Below are 17,382 nucleotides of genomic sequence, written 5' to 3' on the forward strand. Positions count from 1 at the left end.
CCCCTCTTCCACCTCCATCCCTCGCCATCTACCTATCTACCCATCGAGCAACGCGCGCGGACCCCGTTGATTTCTTCGTCTCCCACCACTGTGGCCGTCAACTGGCCCTCCTCCTCATCCCACCATAAGAACGTAAGCCAGCCAGCCAGCGGGACTATTTCAGCCTGTAATCCTCTGAGACTCTGAGATGAAAACCTTGCGCATGCGCCTAACGGAGACTGGTACGTGTGTGTCCTCTGTTTTCTTTCTCGTTAGGGGACTGCATTGTTTCTCTTTCTTTCTTTCTTTCTTTTTGTCTTCTTCTTCTAGGGAAACTAGTTGTTCCGTCCCTGGGTTACACCTCTTGATCGAATTAACGTTTTACTGTTGAACGCGTTTCCGGGTAATCAATTCTCTCTCTCTCTCTCTCTCTCTCTCTCTCTCCCGCCTTTTATATTCTCTCGTAAAAATTCATGAATTAAGCAACTCTTTGTTTGTTTTTTTATTTTATATTACTTTCGTACTTATTACATTGCATTTGGAGCAAATTTATATTTTTTACCGTACACGTCTATTCGAGAGTAAGATAGACATTGGACGAGTAAAAGAATTAAAATGTAATGTATTTTCAGATATATTTATACTCTATTATTGCTAACAAAACTAACACACACAAAGAAGCTCTAGCAGAGTAATAATATAATACGCTTATTATGAAAAGATTTGATTTTTCTAGCGAAAGAAAATGTATATAATTTTCGGATGCAGGCATCTACAAGAGAGATTAAACATTTTATTTAATCAATTTCAACCTAGAACAGTGACATTGAATTATATCCACGGGTCCAGCGCGAGTTATCTTCCGATCTCAAACATTTCAAAAAAAAATTCGAGGGCGAGGACGTTTACGATCTTCTTCATGGGGGAGGGATATTCTAGATTAAATCTCGAAACGCGATCGAAACGTGATTTAAATGCATTCCTTTTCATCATCTTGAAATACGATAAAACTTGAGTTTGATCGATATATATAAATGAAATTATACGATTATATGTATAATTAAATGTGACATGTGACATAGTTATATATATCATAATCATATAAACAAAAAACTTTCCGAGCACGATTTATATATATCTGCATGGAAAAAAATTGTATTAATATTTTTCCTTAAAGAAATTATTAAATGTTGTAGCGACTAAACATTGTGCTGAGTAATACACATCTCGCGTATAATGACGCTGCGTATAAATCACACTGCGTTCAACTTTGATCGTTTATCTCTCGGCCGAGGAAGAAGGTATATGAAGGGCAGGTAGAGCAAAGTGAGATGTCCTAAAGAAGAGAGATCGGCGCTTTATTTATCTTTCAGAGATTTCTGTCTGCCGGTCATGCATAAAACATTTCCTTCGCGGCACGATCGATTAAATCTGCAGTATCTGCACTATTCCAAGTTATAAAAACTCCAACGAGAACTTGACGAGCCATATAATATAAATGTAATCCCTATTATAATATTTTATTACGAAAAATTCATTTGAACACTTGTTAACATTTTCAATGTGTGTTCTGTTAGAATCATTCTTTCTAATAATATTTAAATTATTCATTTAGTCATGAAATCGCGAATAATCAGAAATTTTTTTCTGTAATAGTCGGTATCCTTGACATTGAATAAAGAACTCGTGCAACTATAAACGGTATGATCAGAAACACCGCAGCACATGTAGAATAAATTATGTAATAAGTTTACGTAAGATTGGCTTTATGGATATCTCTTAAGCACCTCATGCTACTCGACGCATATTCTCAAACGATCTCTCAAACGATCGATTTGCATTTCTCTTGACGTACATCATTATATTATAGAGAAACGATGCTGCGATAGGATTGTGTTACATGGGATGTACGTCCATATACATAATTTTCCGTTGCATTCCGAGAAATTAATAATTATTAATATTTTCTAGCCTTTTTCTTTTTAAATTGTTGCGATCCAATCACGATTGAATGAATAAGATTGCACTAACGAGCAACGTCAAGTTTTTCTTTTTTATCACACGTATTTTACTTTCTCGATTAAAATTTACATCTACATTTTAATACATTTTGTCCTATCGTACTTTTAGAGTATTTTTCCGAAAGAGTTTATTCTAATATATTATAATAATGTAATAATATATTATAATTATATGTCTTATTATAGGTTGACGAATTGTTAAATATCACATAAATTAATCCTTTAATTGCGCGAAAAGCAATATATGTATAATATATGCCCGATCATTGTTAGATGGGAAAACTGTACATATGAAATATTATTGTTTCGCGGAATCTCACTGGACGCTCGTCGGAACTAAACAGATTGAAAAATTCAAGTTCCTAATTTTTTTAAATATATCTAATTTAATAAAATATATATAAAAGAACAATATGTTCTTTTTGCACAATAGTTTTGACGCCATTTTATAGATGCCATTTTGAAAACACCAGACTGAATACGTGCTACTCAAATCCTAAGAATCATTCTTTGGTCAGTGGTTCAAAAGAGAACCGAACCTGATTTCTCTTTTTTTTTAAACGGAAACTATTGGCTACCATAATTTTTTTTATAAAAAAATAACACATACTATTACAAATGTATAATCTTTCACGTTTAGTATCTGCTTATTTTTAAAAGTGGCTATATTATACCTTTTTCTTGCAGATTTCCTTCCTTTTGTCTATCTTTTGTCTATCTGTATGCGGTTATGTTTATAAGATAATCGAAATGCGGCATGCTTTAACTTTATATACATTGTGCAGTTTACTCCAAAAACTATTTATATCCTGTCAAGTGTAAGAAATTCATAAACGCGCGACGCTGCGAAAAAAATTACATAGTTTAGAAACTATCTTTAAAAAATATCTTATCATAATGTCATTATGTAACAAATAATTTTGTCAGATATATAAACAATAAATTATGTAACTCTAAATCACATTCATCTACCTCTGTTTTTTAAAATTTACAGACGAAATTAAAAATTGAAATGACAAACAAACTACATTTGTCAGTGAATATAAATTACTCATTTATCTTTCCTCACCATCTTCCCTTCTCCTATTTTTATTACCACAATTAAAGGGCATTCTCTCAGTTCTAAATTCTGTTCTATACACGCAATTGAAATTGTAATTATTACTGGTTGCGTCTAACATGCAGCCAGCAGAGTCGCAGTTTCAAGTCGGTGCAACAACGTAGGTATGATATATATGAACGAGAGGTGAGGTTTATCCGCCCATACATGCGCTCGGCTTGCGAAACCGCCGCTCGTATGTCGTACGTCGGTGGCGACCGCCGCTACTTGGTCGCGATCGTAATCAAGAGTCAAAGTCAAAGTCAAGGTCGCGATCGAGGAGAGAAGAGCACTTATGCAACGCGCCGCGGCACGCGTTCTCGCTCGCTTCTGCTGCAGTCGCGTAAACGTCCGCGGCCAGGTAGGGGAAATTATTGCAGCCCGTTGAGAGACGGGCTATGCTACCAAACGAGTATGGTACAACTGTTAAGTATCTCTCGAGAGAGAGAGAGTGTGACAAGAAAGAATGAGAGAGAAGGAGCGTGCAAGTGGCGACGATCCGATATATACGCGATCGTAAAACTAGCGTTCCTCCGATCCTTCTTCAGGAAGCTGTATTATTTTACGCGCAATTTATGTAACACGAGACATTTATTAAAAGTTTAATTACGTATAAGGATGATAATGTATTATACGTTATATATGTAATATTTTTATTTTATTTATCGCGACTTGGATTTTATTTAGTACCAAATATATGTTAGTGGCATCTCTTTTGTGTAAAAAAAATGTTCTAGTTACATCTTCATTTTTTTTCTTTCATTAGAAAATGGAAGCTCACGTCGAAAATAGAGATGCGCAGGTAAACGCAGCCGAGATATCTGTCTTTTCCACGCGCTAAAATCACATAAAAGGAAAACGTCAGAATAAATGCACACCTAAACTACCTCCGTCAACTTTCGTCTCGATTACTTCGAGACATTGAAGTGTCTTCGATCCAATTGTTGTCGTCGAAGGTCTAGAGGCAGAAGAAGATGAATGACGTAAGAATCTTTTCTTCACCTCGCGCCAACACAGCGTGAGATTGGGGACCCGGAAGAAACTGTGACGACGGAATTGGGTCGATAAATTTTGCACGAGACATTGCACGCGAAAATAATTAAAAGTTCGCTTCTCGCTCGTGAAAGAACCGCAGGGATTAAGTTGTTTTTTCTTTAATTTTTGATAACGGCGCGATCGGAAGACTATAGGTACTATTCGGAATTTGCGTTTCTTCTTCGACATGAGAATCGCGCTTTTAATTATCACATCGGACGTAAAATCCAAGCTCGGACGGGATGTAATTTCGTTGCGGCGGTCAATCTCACGTCGAGTTACGTCAGGTAGTTAAGCTACGGGATTATATATAATAATGTTAGATCCTCGTCCTAGCGAAAAGGAAAGAGAAGGAAAAAAAGAAGACTCTCGGGCGAACTCGACCGAGTCCCGCGCACGAGGCTGGCCATCGTTATTACAATCATTATTATCATTATCGTCATTACACGTATTGCAGCTGATGCTACGAGAACCACACTAAAATCCAGACTATCATTAGTCTCGGAAGGCAATCTCTTCCCTCGCGACGCGCTTCGACGCCGCGTCCCTCGTATATACCTCGTCGTCGACGACGGCGTCTTCGTCTTCCTCCCCCACCCCGCCTTCAAGTTCAGTGCCACCGTTCCCCGACTAGTTCCGGTCGTTGCTCGTTGCCGGTTCCCCCCGGAGCTAGTACACCTTTCTCGTCTTCGACTAGCCATACTAGTCTTACGTAATCTCTCGCGAGTATTTTTTTTTCCCGCGCCACTTCCATCTCGGTAGGGGACCAGAGTCGAAAGGAAGGTGCGGAGGAAAGGTCCCCAGACGAGTGCTTCTCACAGAGGTGAAAGGGGCATCGAACGTTTCCGACCGCGGTATGGTTGCATGCGTGCATCTCGGATCAGATGCATGTCGGATTTTCTTCGACAAATTGCAACTTAACTTCCATTTAATCACATTTTGCACAGTCGAGAAAAGTTGAGAAGTTTCAATTTTTTTATCTCTGGACATTATTTTCAATCAATCATCGTTTCTTCTTTACGTTCCCGTTTATGCGAATTCTAATCAAACAACCTTCTTATCAAACTATATAAATTGTCAAATTTTTTCTAGTCTATAATTTATCTCTTAGAGCCATCTCTAATCGTATCGTAAATTTTGTTATTCTATTCTTTGCTGAAAAGAGAATTAACATAAATATTCAAAATCTATCACGGTCTCATAGTAACAACTAATTAGAATCGTAAGGAAATAAATTCTGTGAGAATATGCGTATCTTCTCATTACATTGTTTTGCGCAGCGAGCAAGAAAATCGAAATTCCGCGCTCGCTCTTATGCGAATAATTGCGAGACAATTGCGGTCGGTCGGGGGGAAGGGAGGGAACGATTTCCGAGTAATATCGTCGCGCAAGTCGGTATACCGTTAACGTAACTCGCGCGTTGAAAACGGCGAACGCGCTAGACGGAAAGAAGACGTCGGCACATATAGAGAGGGACACAACAACAGGTGCGCTCCGTCAGCTTTACTTGAAATCACTCACGCCGACGTGTGTGTTACGGCATTCGTCGGCGTTACATACAATATCGTCGGCGAGGATAATCACAGATATACGCGCATATGACGCGCGCCATTGTAACGCGCCGCATTGAACTCACCGTATCGCAACGCGCGCACAATGTGTTTCCTAGACGTTACTATTAACTCGCGATTTATAAATCTTAATGAGATAACAGTTGTTGTAATCTCGCGTTCCTCGCATATTCAAGCGCTTCGCGCTTCATCGTAATCCGCGCGCGCACAAAGCGCGGAAAAAAATAATTATCCTCTCCTCATCTTCTCGCGCGCGTTCAATAATAATAATCGATTGTACTTTACGTAAATTGGAAAAGCGTATATCTATATCATTATTTATTATCTCTAGTAGTTGAAGGAATTGTTTCGCCGTAATTGATCCATTCATTCGTTTTACTCGTGGACGAATCTAAGAATCTCGCGATAAATCAAAAATATTATAAAGATATAATTATTGCGCGTGAAAATTGATCAAAATTAATGCATCAGTTTACTGTATATATTACATGAAATAATCTCGCTGTTATTAAAAAAAAATAAACTGTGTAGTTGGAGAGCTCTTTACGCTTTGAAAATTTTTACGCTTCTGAATTATGATTGAATGCGTTTTGGCGCGTGCGCATGCGTGCGTGCATACTCAACTCACGACATGCTTACGAGTATATATGCGTGCGCGAGTCGCACGAGTCACGTCTCTAGATCCCGTATACTTCCCGCGGTGGCGTGGCTGCTTGACCAATTAAGGGTTTCTTCCGGAGCGTGGGGGAAGAGGGAATCTTATTGCGTTCGTACTGCGTGCATACTCGCTCTCTCGCGCAGTTCTCCTTGTAACGACGCAATTTTCCGAAGCACAATTCTTCGCCAGAGTCGATCGTACATATACTCGACCAACACACTCTCCTCTGCCTTCTCCCCTCTTCCAGTTTCCTCTCCCTCCGCATCTGATCGCGCCTTTTTCGCGCTGACGCGGTTACTGACGCTTTATTACGTTCTGATCAGAGTTGCTGATTTCTCGCTCGAAGAGATCATCGTATTTAAAAAAAAAAAAAAAAAAAGGAAAGCAGACATATTACTTTCTCATCGAAAAAATATTGTGCTAAAGGGATTGTTGAAAGATAAAAAATATGAACGATAACATAATATAATTACAACGTAACACTAGGTTATCCGTTGAACTCACAATCAGTCAGAAACTCCAGACAGAAAACAGGAAGCGTCACAATCCTGATGCTAATTATGCGTAACACGCTCCACCATTGAGTGCATTACGCTGTTCTACGTCAGTCTACAGTCAGAAGAGGGTCCGATTTGATTCTCGCGATCGATCGGAGCGCGAACGCGTGTCGGATCCAGTTTCGGTTTTTACGATAATAAAGCGGATTTCCTGCGAAGCAGGATCGATTATTGGACGTGAATATTCATGAGCGGTCATTATATACATCGTATAGACGATAACACTTTTAGTTTGGAGCCGGATATAAAAAAATGTTACATACGTACACGCATACATACACCGACATCAACGTTTGATGATTACATCTCGGGAAGGCAATTGGACACATAATCACATATTGTCGTTTAACTCTTCCCGGCATCCTTCGCACGCGAGATTTGATAACCTCGTATTGGAAAATATCCGACTCGTCGAGAAGAGAGCCTGAGAAGCTCAGCCTCGCGTATGTACGCAGGGAGGATATCGAGATTCTTTGGGCCCTCCATACATTAAGTCACCCCCTTCGATCGCGAAATACGAGATAGATATTATATTCGCACAAAAACAAATTGTCAAAGTGTTATGTTTATATCGGCTATAATTGTACGTTTTGGATATTCAAATTAGTCCAAAATAATTAAAAGGCCTTGGCTTATTTCCTTCTCAAATATTGTATTTCCCTCCCGAATAAATTCCATTTAGAAAATAATGTAAAATAAAACAGTGTAACATGCAGAAAATTAAAAAGAAATATGCACGTCATACTTCTCGTAAGATGCGATATATAATAATAATTCGAGATATATTTTCTTCATTCGTGGATGGGTCCGACTTTCATCATTGACGAATACTCGCTTCATATATGACTTGGAGGAATATCTAAATAATCGAGTATTCTGAATTTTTTTCAATTTCCTGCGGTTTTTTTTCTCTTGACAATTATCATCGTACCGCTTCTCGGTCCAAAGACGCCCCAACGACAGGGTCGGCCCTGCGAGAGCGCGTATTCCCGCGGCGGAAAGAAAAAAGACGAAGAGGAGAAACCACACACGAGAGTCCTCGAGTTCGTGCACGTATGCTGGATCCGCGCCAGACCGTTGTCGGGGCCTCTCCACCTCCTTCTCTCTCAAGTCCTCTCTCTCCTCCCGCTTTTCCTCTACCCACTCGCCTCTCGGTTTCTTGAGGTCAGAAGCGTGTGTATATACGCGTCTCACCTTCCTTCCCGTTCATCGTCGTGCGCATTCATCGGCCTCGCCTTCTTCGCGAGGTTCTTGAGGTTACGACGTTCTCTCCCGCGCGCGAGATAACGCGTCATCGTCGAATTCCCTTTTCCAAAGTTTCTATCCGGAAATGGTACCGTCCTGAACGAATATATATGTTCCTCAAATTCCGCAAGTTACCATTTTTCCAATCGCAAAGATCCCCTTAGTTATATTCTCTAACTTTAATTATCCGATAAAAGTTAAAAATTCACGGTATACTCTATTCAATCCCGTCTTTCTAGCAATCTACGCTTTCTATGCGATATTTGCATCCTTCCTTTCTTCGTTACAAAAGTGTAGGTAAAACGCACGCAGACCCATTATGCGATAACTGTGCCGCTCGTCTCTCGAGGAACTTCTGCCTCGGAACATCCTGCGCGAGAGCGCGACGGTATGTGTGCATGTATGTGTGCCGCTTACATTAAATAAATTACCGTGGCGGCCGCGCGTGGACCGGTAACACGGGAACGCTGTTACCTGGTCCCCGGCTATAGCACGACGTTATGTGTGATACACGTGTATGTGTGCGTACATATACGTGGAGTATGTGCGCGTGTGCCCGCCGGCGAACTTGACTCGCTTCTTGCACGCACGGAGGAAGTCGCGGCGGCAGCCCCGGCTCCGCTCCCGTCTCTCTCTCTTCCCATGACCGTGCTTCACCTTCTCTATCTCCGAGGCGATTTCCACGTCGACGGCGAAATTAACCTTGCGACCGTCCGCGCGATTTTGCGACTCATTGTTTCATTCTCCGACAAGAGACGTTTTCACGTGCGTCCCGACTCTCGAGCTCTCTGCCATCGCTATATTTAAAACCAGTCCCTCCCCTCGATCTTGAATAAGAGACTTGGCGGTTGAGCGAAATATCTCAATTTTTTTCAAGTTTATATTTGATAAAAAATGGAGATTATGTAATGAACAAAATTATATATATGTAAAATATATAATATAATAATAGTTGAGAGATGGTCTAGAACTCTGCACTTCAGCCTGAAAGACTATATGTTGCGCTTTCCCCAATAGCTAAATGCTCTGCCATGGCACAGCTCTAGCTCTTCAAAAAAGCTCTAGCTCTTCAGAGAGCTTTGGCCAGGGCAATTTGTATAAAATGTTTAAGCGTGATACGTATTTTGAGAATGTGCAAAGAGAGAAACGGATACCGGTATTGTATCTACTTGAGGAATTTGTAACACTCTCTCGTACACGCTCGGTAATCGTTACTCTCGATACGAAAAGCTGCAATGAGGGAAATAGAGTTAGTCGACCCCTTTACTCCGATTGTGCTCGACGACGGTTATCAGTCGGCTCCGGCCACCATGTCGAGTCGAGACAAGAGGAATAGGAAGCCGCAGCGGGTACCAGCATGGCGGGTCTGTGTGTTTGGTCTACCCGACTTTGCCCGGCAACGCGCGCGAAAACGTCCGTGATTTTTTTTTTATTTATCTCTTTCCTCTTTCCCTTATCTCCTTGCGCTCTTTGCACCGTTATGCACTTTCCTCTATCCGTGCAAATTCCGCAAATGGTCCTTCTCTCATCCTCTTCTCCTACGGTCTCTCGATCATTCGCGGCGATAACTCGCGAAATTCACAGGCGGCAGTTTTGTTTTACAGCCGGTTTATCGCCGGAACGTTTTGCTTCCGCGGCTTATTCCAGATGCTATTTCGCATTCGTCGCGGAAAATTGCTCGGCGCAAAGTTCGCTCCGATAGACTGACTAGAGAACGCGATTTACGAGCAGAAACTGCAAGAAGCAAATTTAATATATGTGTGCGTGTATGTATGTATGTGAATATCGCGACATTGATATTGATGTGAAAATATGCGGGTTCTCGCGAAACTAGTCCGGAAACTATCAACTAAGAGATGATAGTGTCCCGTGAAACGTAGAAAAATACGTAATTATATAAATAATTAAAAAATTAAAGCGGCTCAAATAATATTATTTACGTCATATTTTCTACATTCTGCGTAAATCTCGAACATCTTGGAGAATTCGCAAACTTCTTTGAGCATTCCTCAATGTAGGCCATTTATCGAAAGATATACAGTGCATAAAAATGAAAGATGAAGTCCTCTTCCCCCAGTTTCACTCTCAAACGTATTGAAGCGAGGCGAAGTGACAAACGACAAACCGTACTTCCAAAATCCCATGATTATAAAGTACGGTGTGTGGGTATCTTCAGGGTCGGCAGTTTGCGTGTAGCGGAAGTGACGGAACGGGCGAACGCGTGACGTTCTGAGGACGCTGGAAAGGGAGGGAGGGGAGAAGCTCGTCGGAGCGAAGAGCTTCGGAACCCTAACCTGACGTAAGTTGACCTCCGCACCTGGATTCGCAATCGCGTTTGGCGTGGGGTATTTAACGGAACACCGCGAAGAAAGTAAAGTAGAAGGCGCGCTCTCGCGCTCGCGCTCGCGCAGGTGGCCTTTGCCTTTGCGGTGGGAAAAATGCGTTCGACGGGACTCGCCCACCTGCTGAAATAATCACCGCGATTCCCTCTGAACGAGTTAGACTCGGATAAATTCGTAATGAAAATATTAGACCACCTAGCGGCCCCGCGACTTTATCTACCTGTCGGTGTATGAAAAACTTGACGAGTATTTCGATTAATTTGAATATTATAATAATAAGTTACATATAATTTAAGAATTATTGGATTATTTATTCTGTGAAAAAAATTTAGAGACACATTGTAGCGAAAGAGCGAGCAAAATCAAGCATTTCAATGGTAATTTTAATAATAAAAATACCTACCTATCTTAAATATCTTACGATGATCTCTATCTTTAAATTAAATTTCTCTTGGTACTTATAGATACATTTAATTTTAATATATATACGCGAATGTTTAATCGAGACAATGTCAGGGTCAATGATGGTGTTGCGCCAATGGTGAAACGCAAAACCGCGTAACGAAAGAACCGCTTCGGCTTCTCGTGTGTATCGAATGAGCGCTCTACGAGACAGGGTAATTTGCATTCGAGCGTAATTTGCAGCATACATAGGCCGCTAGGTTTATAGATTGTTTTGTAAGAGTTTATACTGTCCATCAATCTCATAGCTGGTTCCGTATGACGGATGAAAAAATAAGCGGTCGATTAATTCAAATTTATGGGCGTTCCTCGCGATTCTCCTGATATCTCCGCGAATAATATGTCGTGAGAATTCGAGAGATATATGAATATGCATAAATTTGTTCCGCAATATGAGAAAAAAATCCGCTTGAAACATAAGCCTCATAGGTTTCTCTCTCTCTCTCTCTCTCTCTTTCTCTTTCTGATAAGGTTTTAATATTCGTAATAAAACAAATTATAAATTTTATTGAAAAAAATATGACATTCTATACTTAAATCACGTGTTTTTTTTTTAAACAGCTTTATATGTAAATAATTCGTATGCATCGTAATAATATTCACATTCGTAGCACCTCTCTATCCGCAATATTTAACGTATGCAGATTCGCATTTATTCTTGATGGTCACTTGCCACGTGCTTAGCAGAATCTACCACATTCCTTTCTGTCACATTTATTGTTGATGATCACGTGCTTAGCACAATCCGGCCCCTTCCTATACAATGTATTGTATATTTAATGCGGATACATACGTGTGCGCTTGCCGATCATCATCATTCTGAGAACGAATCTTCCGCGTGTATGTATATACGAAGTGACGATCGATTGACGCAGATATGTGACATCACATCTGCGATTTCACAATTAACCGGTTTGCTTCGATTTTTAAGTAAAGTCGAGACGCTGCCTTTTCTGTTAGAATTCAATTCGACCGCAAGAAGTTATTCTTAAACCGGAAGAATTTTGTATAGCTGTGGTTGCTGCCATAGTGTTAAAATTCCAAACTCTGTTTCGTCGTTAAAAGAATTAATCTACATATTTATATGTGATATAAAAATATGTTGTCTCAATTTATATAAATCTCTACTTTGCAAGTTCTAAAATAGATTAGAGCGAAAGAATAAATTTTACTCCTTTATTCTTGAATAGTTACATTTCGAAGAAATTAGATTTTGAGTCATTCTCGACTTCGAGAATTTCAAATGACACATGCGCTTATGCATCGACACATAAAGAAAAGGAATTAATCTCATTTGAATGATGAAATCGTCATCGCGATCGATCTATATCCGATTAATAACGAGAAAGTTTAAACATCGAATTGAGCAAATATTTCTTTTAATGATGCCTAGAAACTGCAATATTTTTTAATCTATTCTAAATCTGCACTTTTTGTTTTCACATATACAAACTTTTTTATGCTTTATTCGAGACAGGTATTGGAATTTAATTTCTTACGTTTATTATAAAATTGACAGTCAATAATGTATATCAAAATAATAATAGATATTTAAATAAATTTCAGATTAAAGCCTTTTGAATTTGACAAGTTTGCCGAAAAATTGTTTCATAAAAATTTCATTTCTTTTTCATTCTGAAAATTCTGACGAAAGTACGAGCCGCGCCCCGTTATATTCCATCTTTGCAATTTTCACAGTAGCGCGATGTAATAATCCGGTTAGCGGAACGACTGAATTATCTCAGAAAAACAGGCGAGAGAGTTCAACGACTCTGAAAACCAACAAAACTTTGAACTTTCTTCGAATGTCATTCTATAAAGTTCCTCTCCGCACGCGCTCTTCCGTTTCTTCTTCTACCGGCGATTCCGCCGCCGGGCTGGAATTCAGTGGGGCAGAGAAGAGGTGAGACCGGATCATGTGTTTGTGCACACATATATATATATATATATATATATATATATATGTACACGTCGCGAGACCGAGAGAGAGAAAGAAGAATAAAGACGAGAAGCGAAAGAAGGAAAGAAATAAAGAGAGGGGCATATGGCCGCACTGGTGTTATGTGTATATGTGTGGACGGGTCTCCCCGGGTTTCGCCAAGAAGACGTAACGGTAAATCCGCGGCCGCCGGCGTCCGATGAACCCACTCTCAGCCTCGCAAGGCCTGCGCGCCTTCTTCTTCTACGGGGCCCGTGCGTACGTGTGCACGCCTACACACATGCACACACGGGCCGGGCACACCTGTACACGCGCTGGCCAGCTCGTAGTCGAATTATTGCCGAGCGAATAGTTGTAGCGTTTTCGCGATGATACGTCGCGGACGAAGAGAAAAAGAGAGAGGGGGGGGGGCCTCGCTTAATGGCCTCGCTTCTCGACCAAAAACCCGAGAATGAAGACGACGAAGATGATGACCAAGACATCAGGTTTCTCCATCGAGAAGCAGAACACTTTGGTTGCGTCATCGAGTGGCATCATAAGAGGGCGAGGCTCTGGAGCGAGTGGGAACGGGATGCCCGTTCCTCGAGAATTAGGTCGCTCTCGTGTCCTCGCGGGAATTTCTCGGGTCTCTTCTCAAGTTTCCCTTTAACACGTCGTGTTGAAAACGACACTCCTTTCATTCCTCTCAATTGTGACATTAAAACGGTTGCTAATTTTTTATAGTGTGTGAGAGATTTCTTTTCTATTTCCCGAAAACATTACTTGAGTATTTTACTGAACAATTTAATCTAATCTTATTTACTTTTTGTAATGCAAATTATTTATTGTTAGGCATTATCTATAAAAAAAAAAAGTCTTGATAATTTGATGTGTATAGAATGCATAATTTATATTTTAAAAAGAGTTCAGAATCATCAAGCTTTACAAAAACAATCTCGTTCGATCGTTCTTAAGAGATGCGCTCTCTCAGAGGATGAAATAAATTCCGTTCTATCCACGTGATGTCCTTCTTTCTCTCTCCTTCTCTCGATTCTCCGCAACAAGTGTCGTCGCGATCCATCGCGATCAAGACAATGCGATCATTATGGAATCGGCACGCGAGATCGAAAGTACTCGACTTTTGCGGCGATGGCAGACGATGGCGATCGTATCAATGCAGGACGTATGCATCCGTTGACCGAGGTGAAAAGTGAACAACCAGGAGGAAAATCCTCCATTGAAATGGAGAACGATTTCAGATCGCATTTCACTCTGATTCGCAATTCGCACAATTAAATTACAACATCAAATCGTAATCAATTATGCGATTACGTTTGATGACATTATGACGATTCATGCAACGTTTGAGCTCTTGAGCTGCATTTTGCGACAAATCATTAAGCGTTAAATTGCTTAAAAAGTGACCGCTTAAAGTGTCTAAAATTACCTTAAGGCTCCTGGATGCTCACCGCGGCCATATTGGATTGTGACGTCAGAGGCGAGAAAGCACACGCTGAAAATTCTTAGATGCCATTTTTTAATGAAAAGATATTTCGATTAAACAGCACTTCAGATGGCTTTAGCACACTCTTAAAAACCCCTGAAAACTCTCCTTTTCCCTTTATAATTAATCAACATCTGTAAAATGATCGAGATATCAGACTTTGACATGCGGAATGACTGCGCATGTGCAAAGACCAGACGGACTGGGCTTCATAATATTACATTTTACAGCTGTTGATTGATTATAAAGGGGAAAGGATAGTTTTCGGGGGTTTTTAAGAATGTGCTAAAGCCATCTGAAGTGCTGTTTCATCGAAATATTTTTTTATTTCGAAATGGCATCTAAGAAATTTTAGCGTGTGTTTTCTCGCCTCTGACGTCACGATTTCGACATGGTCGGCAAGGAGCCAGGAGCCTTAATTAAATTATTTATTTAAATTGTTTTTATTGCTAATCTTTTAGCTGCGTTAATGTATGTATATGGATCTATGTTGAAAGATATACATGGATTCGCTTATAAGGATTAATATTCAGAGACATATAAATATGTCTTAGCTCTTAGCTAATGGATAAGAGTGAATTTTTTCAAGCGTATATATGCGAAGAAAAAATGATGGCATCAAAGAGCGAGTTGGAGAACTCGAAAGAATGGCGGACGCACGTAAGAATTGCATCATCGCAATATGCACACACGAGAGGGAACGCGCGTGTACATGGTGTCTCGAAATCATCAGATATTCTTTTAGAAGTTACAGCTTCCTCAACCAATTAAATTTCACCGAAAAATGTTTCTGTTCTTCAGAAAATTCAGACGAAAAAGCTTCAAATAGAGGAGACATAAAAAAAATTCCTAATACCTTCAGAAAAAATCACGCCAACCTTTCTCTCCAACACGCAACGTTATAATTAAATGTGAAATATGATAAATAAAAAGATGAAACAAACATTATAATTTAAAGCTCGTATCAAATGTTTCTCTTTCTCGCTAAGGGAAGACTCGCCAAGGAACGATCCGGTCTTGAGAGGATATTCCGCGGCTTCGGGACACCCCGTATGCGTGTATGCGTGCCGCCGCGGCGAGATCGATTCTCTTCTGGACGCGATCGGAGTCGAGAAGAAGTGCGTGGGGATCTCTCGCGCGCGCACTCGCGCGCCCCCGTCGACTCGTTGACTCACTGACTCCTGACGGGCTTACCGTTAACCAGCAAAAGTGAACCAAGTAAGCCGTGTCTCTGGTACTTGCGGTACCGATCGTATAAGTGCAGGACAATATAACGACGACCGGCCGCGAGTTAGGTGTGGGACGCGCGCTTTTAAAGCATTGTCCGGAAGGGGGAGGGAAGCACCGACGAAAGCGCAAGCGGCGAAACGTAAGCGCCGAAACGGGACTATCATCCCGAATGACGAATTCGCGAGTCATCGGCCGCAGTTCTTTAAGTCGTGTCTTTAAAAGTAAATCTCGTTTCGCCAAGACAGTCGCTAAGTATGTATGTCGCGCGAGTTGCAGCGAACGATGGAAATGTATATACGAAATACGCAATTCGATTAATTATTTATCAGACGCGTTTATCAAATTAATTATTAAAGCAATTAAATGTATATTATCATATAGTATGTAATGTGTATAAATTTATACATATTACGATATTAAACTTATTAATATATATCAAAATATATAACATTTTTATATGATATATAAATTATATAAATTGAATTATAATAAATACACAGTACGTTTTGCGAATATTATATAGCGAATATTATATAACGAGATTACGATATAGAAAATTAGATTAGAAAAAATCGTTATAGTTATAATAGAGACTAGACTTTAATAGGCATTGATGGGGGGATCATCGTATACGCGAAAGAAGGAAGGTACAAGGCCTGTCACGAAATTAATTTCAGGATAATCGATCTTTCACGTGCCCGAGTTTTCTTTCAATTTTTTTTTGCGGCGTACAAGAAGACGCGCCATATGGCCATCGAGGAATAGAGAAGTAGCAATCGTGATTTATTCAATCCCGTTTTTTTTGCCCATCTCCAAGGGACCAGTTGTAAGAGTCTCTCGAGTCTCTCTCTTCATGACTGCCAAGGAAATTAAGCGAAGGTATATCTCTCGAGATCTTGATTTCCGGTTTGCGACTCATCTTCCGGAGGCAGTTTCTCGATTGACAGCGACATATGTACATACGTGCGTACACAATCGCAAATAATAAAGAGCAAACGTCCTCCGATTTGTGTATATAATACCACGCTATTATTCCGCTCGTCTAAAAGTACAGCCGACGAAACAGCGAAAGAAGACGAAAGAAATATCCAAGAAACTCGCGAGTTAATGACGAATCGCGGCGCAGTTTGTCGAAAAATTAACGAGCTCATTCTCTAAAATTATAAACGCGCGAGAATAAATGACGAGAGAGATCAAGAGGAAGAGGGGAAGGAAAAAGGGAAGTCGCGTTGTACGCGTAAGGATGGAAACGGCGTCCTTCGCGGCGAGGCGTGTCGATTACCGTAGGTAAATTGCGTGACAGCACCGAGACGCCATTGAGGAGAGAACCGACGGACCTTGACAGTGTATGCTGGACTTGACGTTCTGCCGTGGCGAGTGTCAGTGAACCGCAGCCAGCAGGACGACGAACGAGCGGGAGAATGTTCAAGGATACATTCTACGCGGCCCAACATGCGGTACTTCTTGATAACCAGTCCCTCGGCCGAGTCCCGCGATCGCCTCGTATATATGTATATCGCGATAAAGATTGGAAAATTCCTTCTTGGGACGATAATTTCAAGATTCTAGCTAACGTTAGTTGTACATTCGAAACAAAAAAATTATGAAAAAAAAGAAACTTGAAATAAATGTGCGACAAAATAAAAAATAAATGAAAATGTGAGGAGCTTTCGGAATTTGTATTAATAATCACGGCGTGCCAGAAACAAAAATTATACATATACAAATTGCATACTTTAGAATATCTTGCAAAAAGAAAAA

This window comes from Prenolepis imparis, unplaced genomic scaffold (genome assembly GCF_030444845.1).
Source record: "Prenolepis imparis isolate NDT839.2.m4 unplaced genomic scaffold, iyPreImpa1.0 SCAF_6, whole genome shotgun sequence".
NCBI classification, from domain to species: domain Eukaryota; kingdom Metazoa; phylum Arthropoda; class Insecta; order Hymenoptera; family Formicidae; genus Prenolepis; species Prenolepis imparis.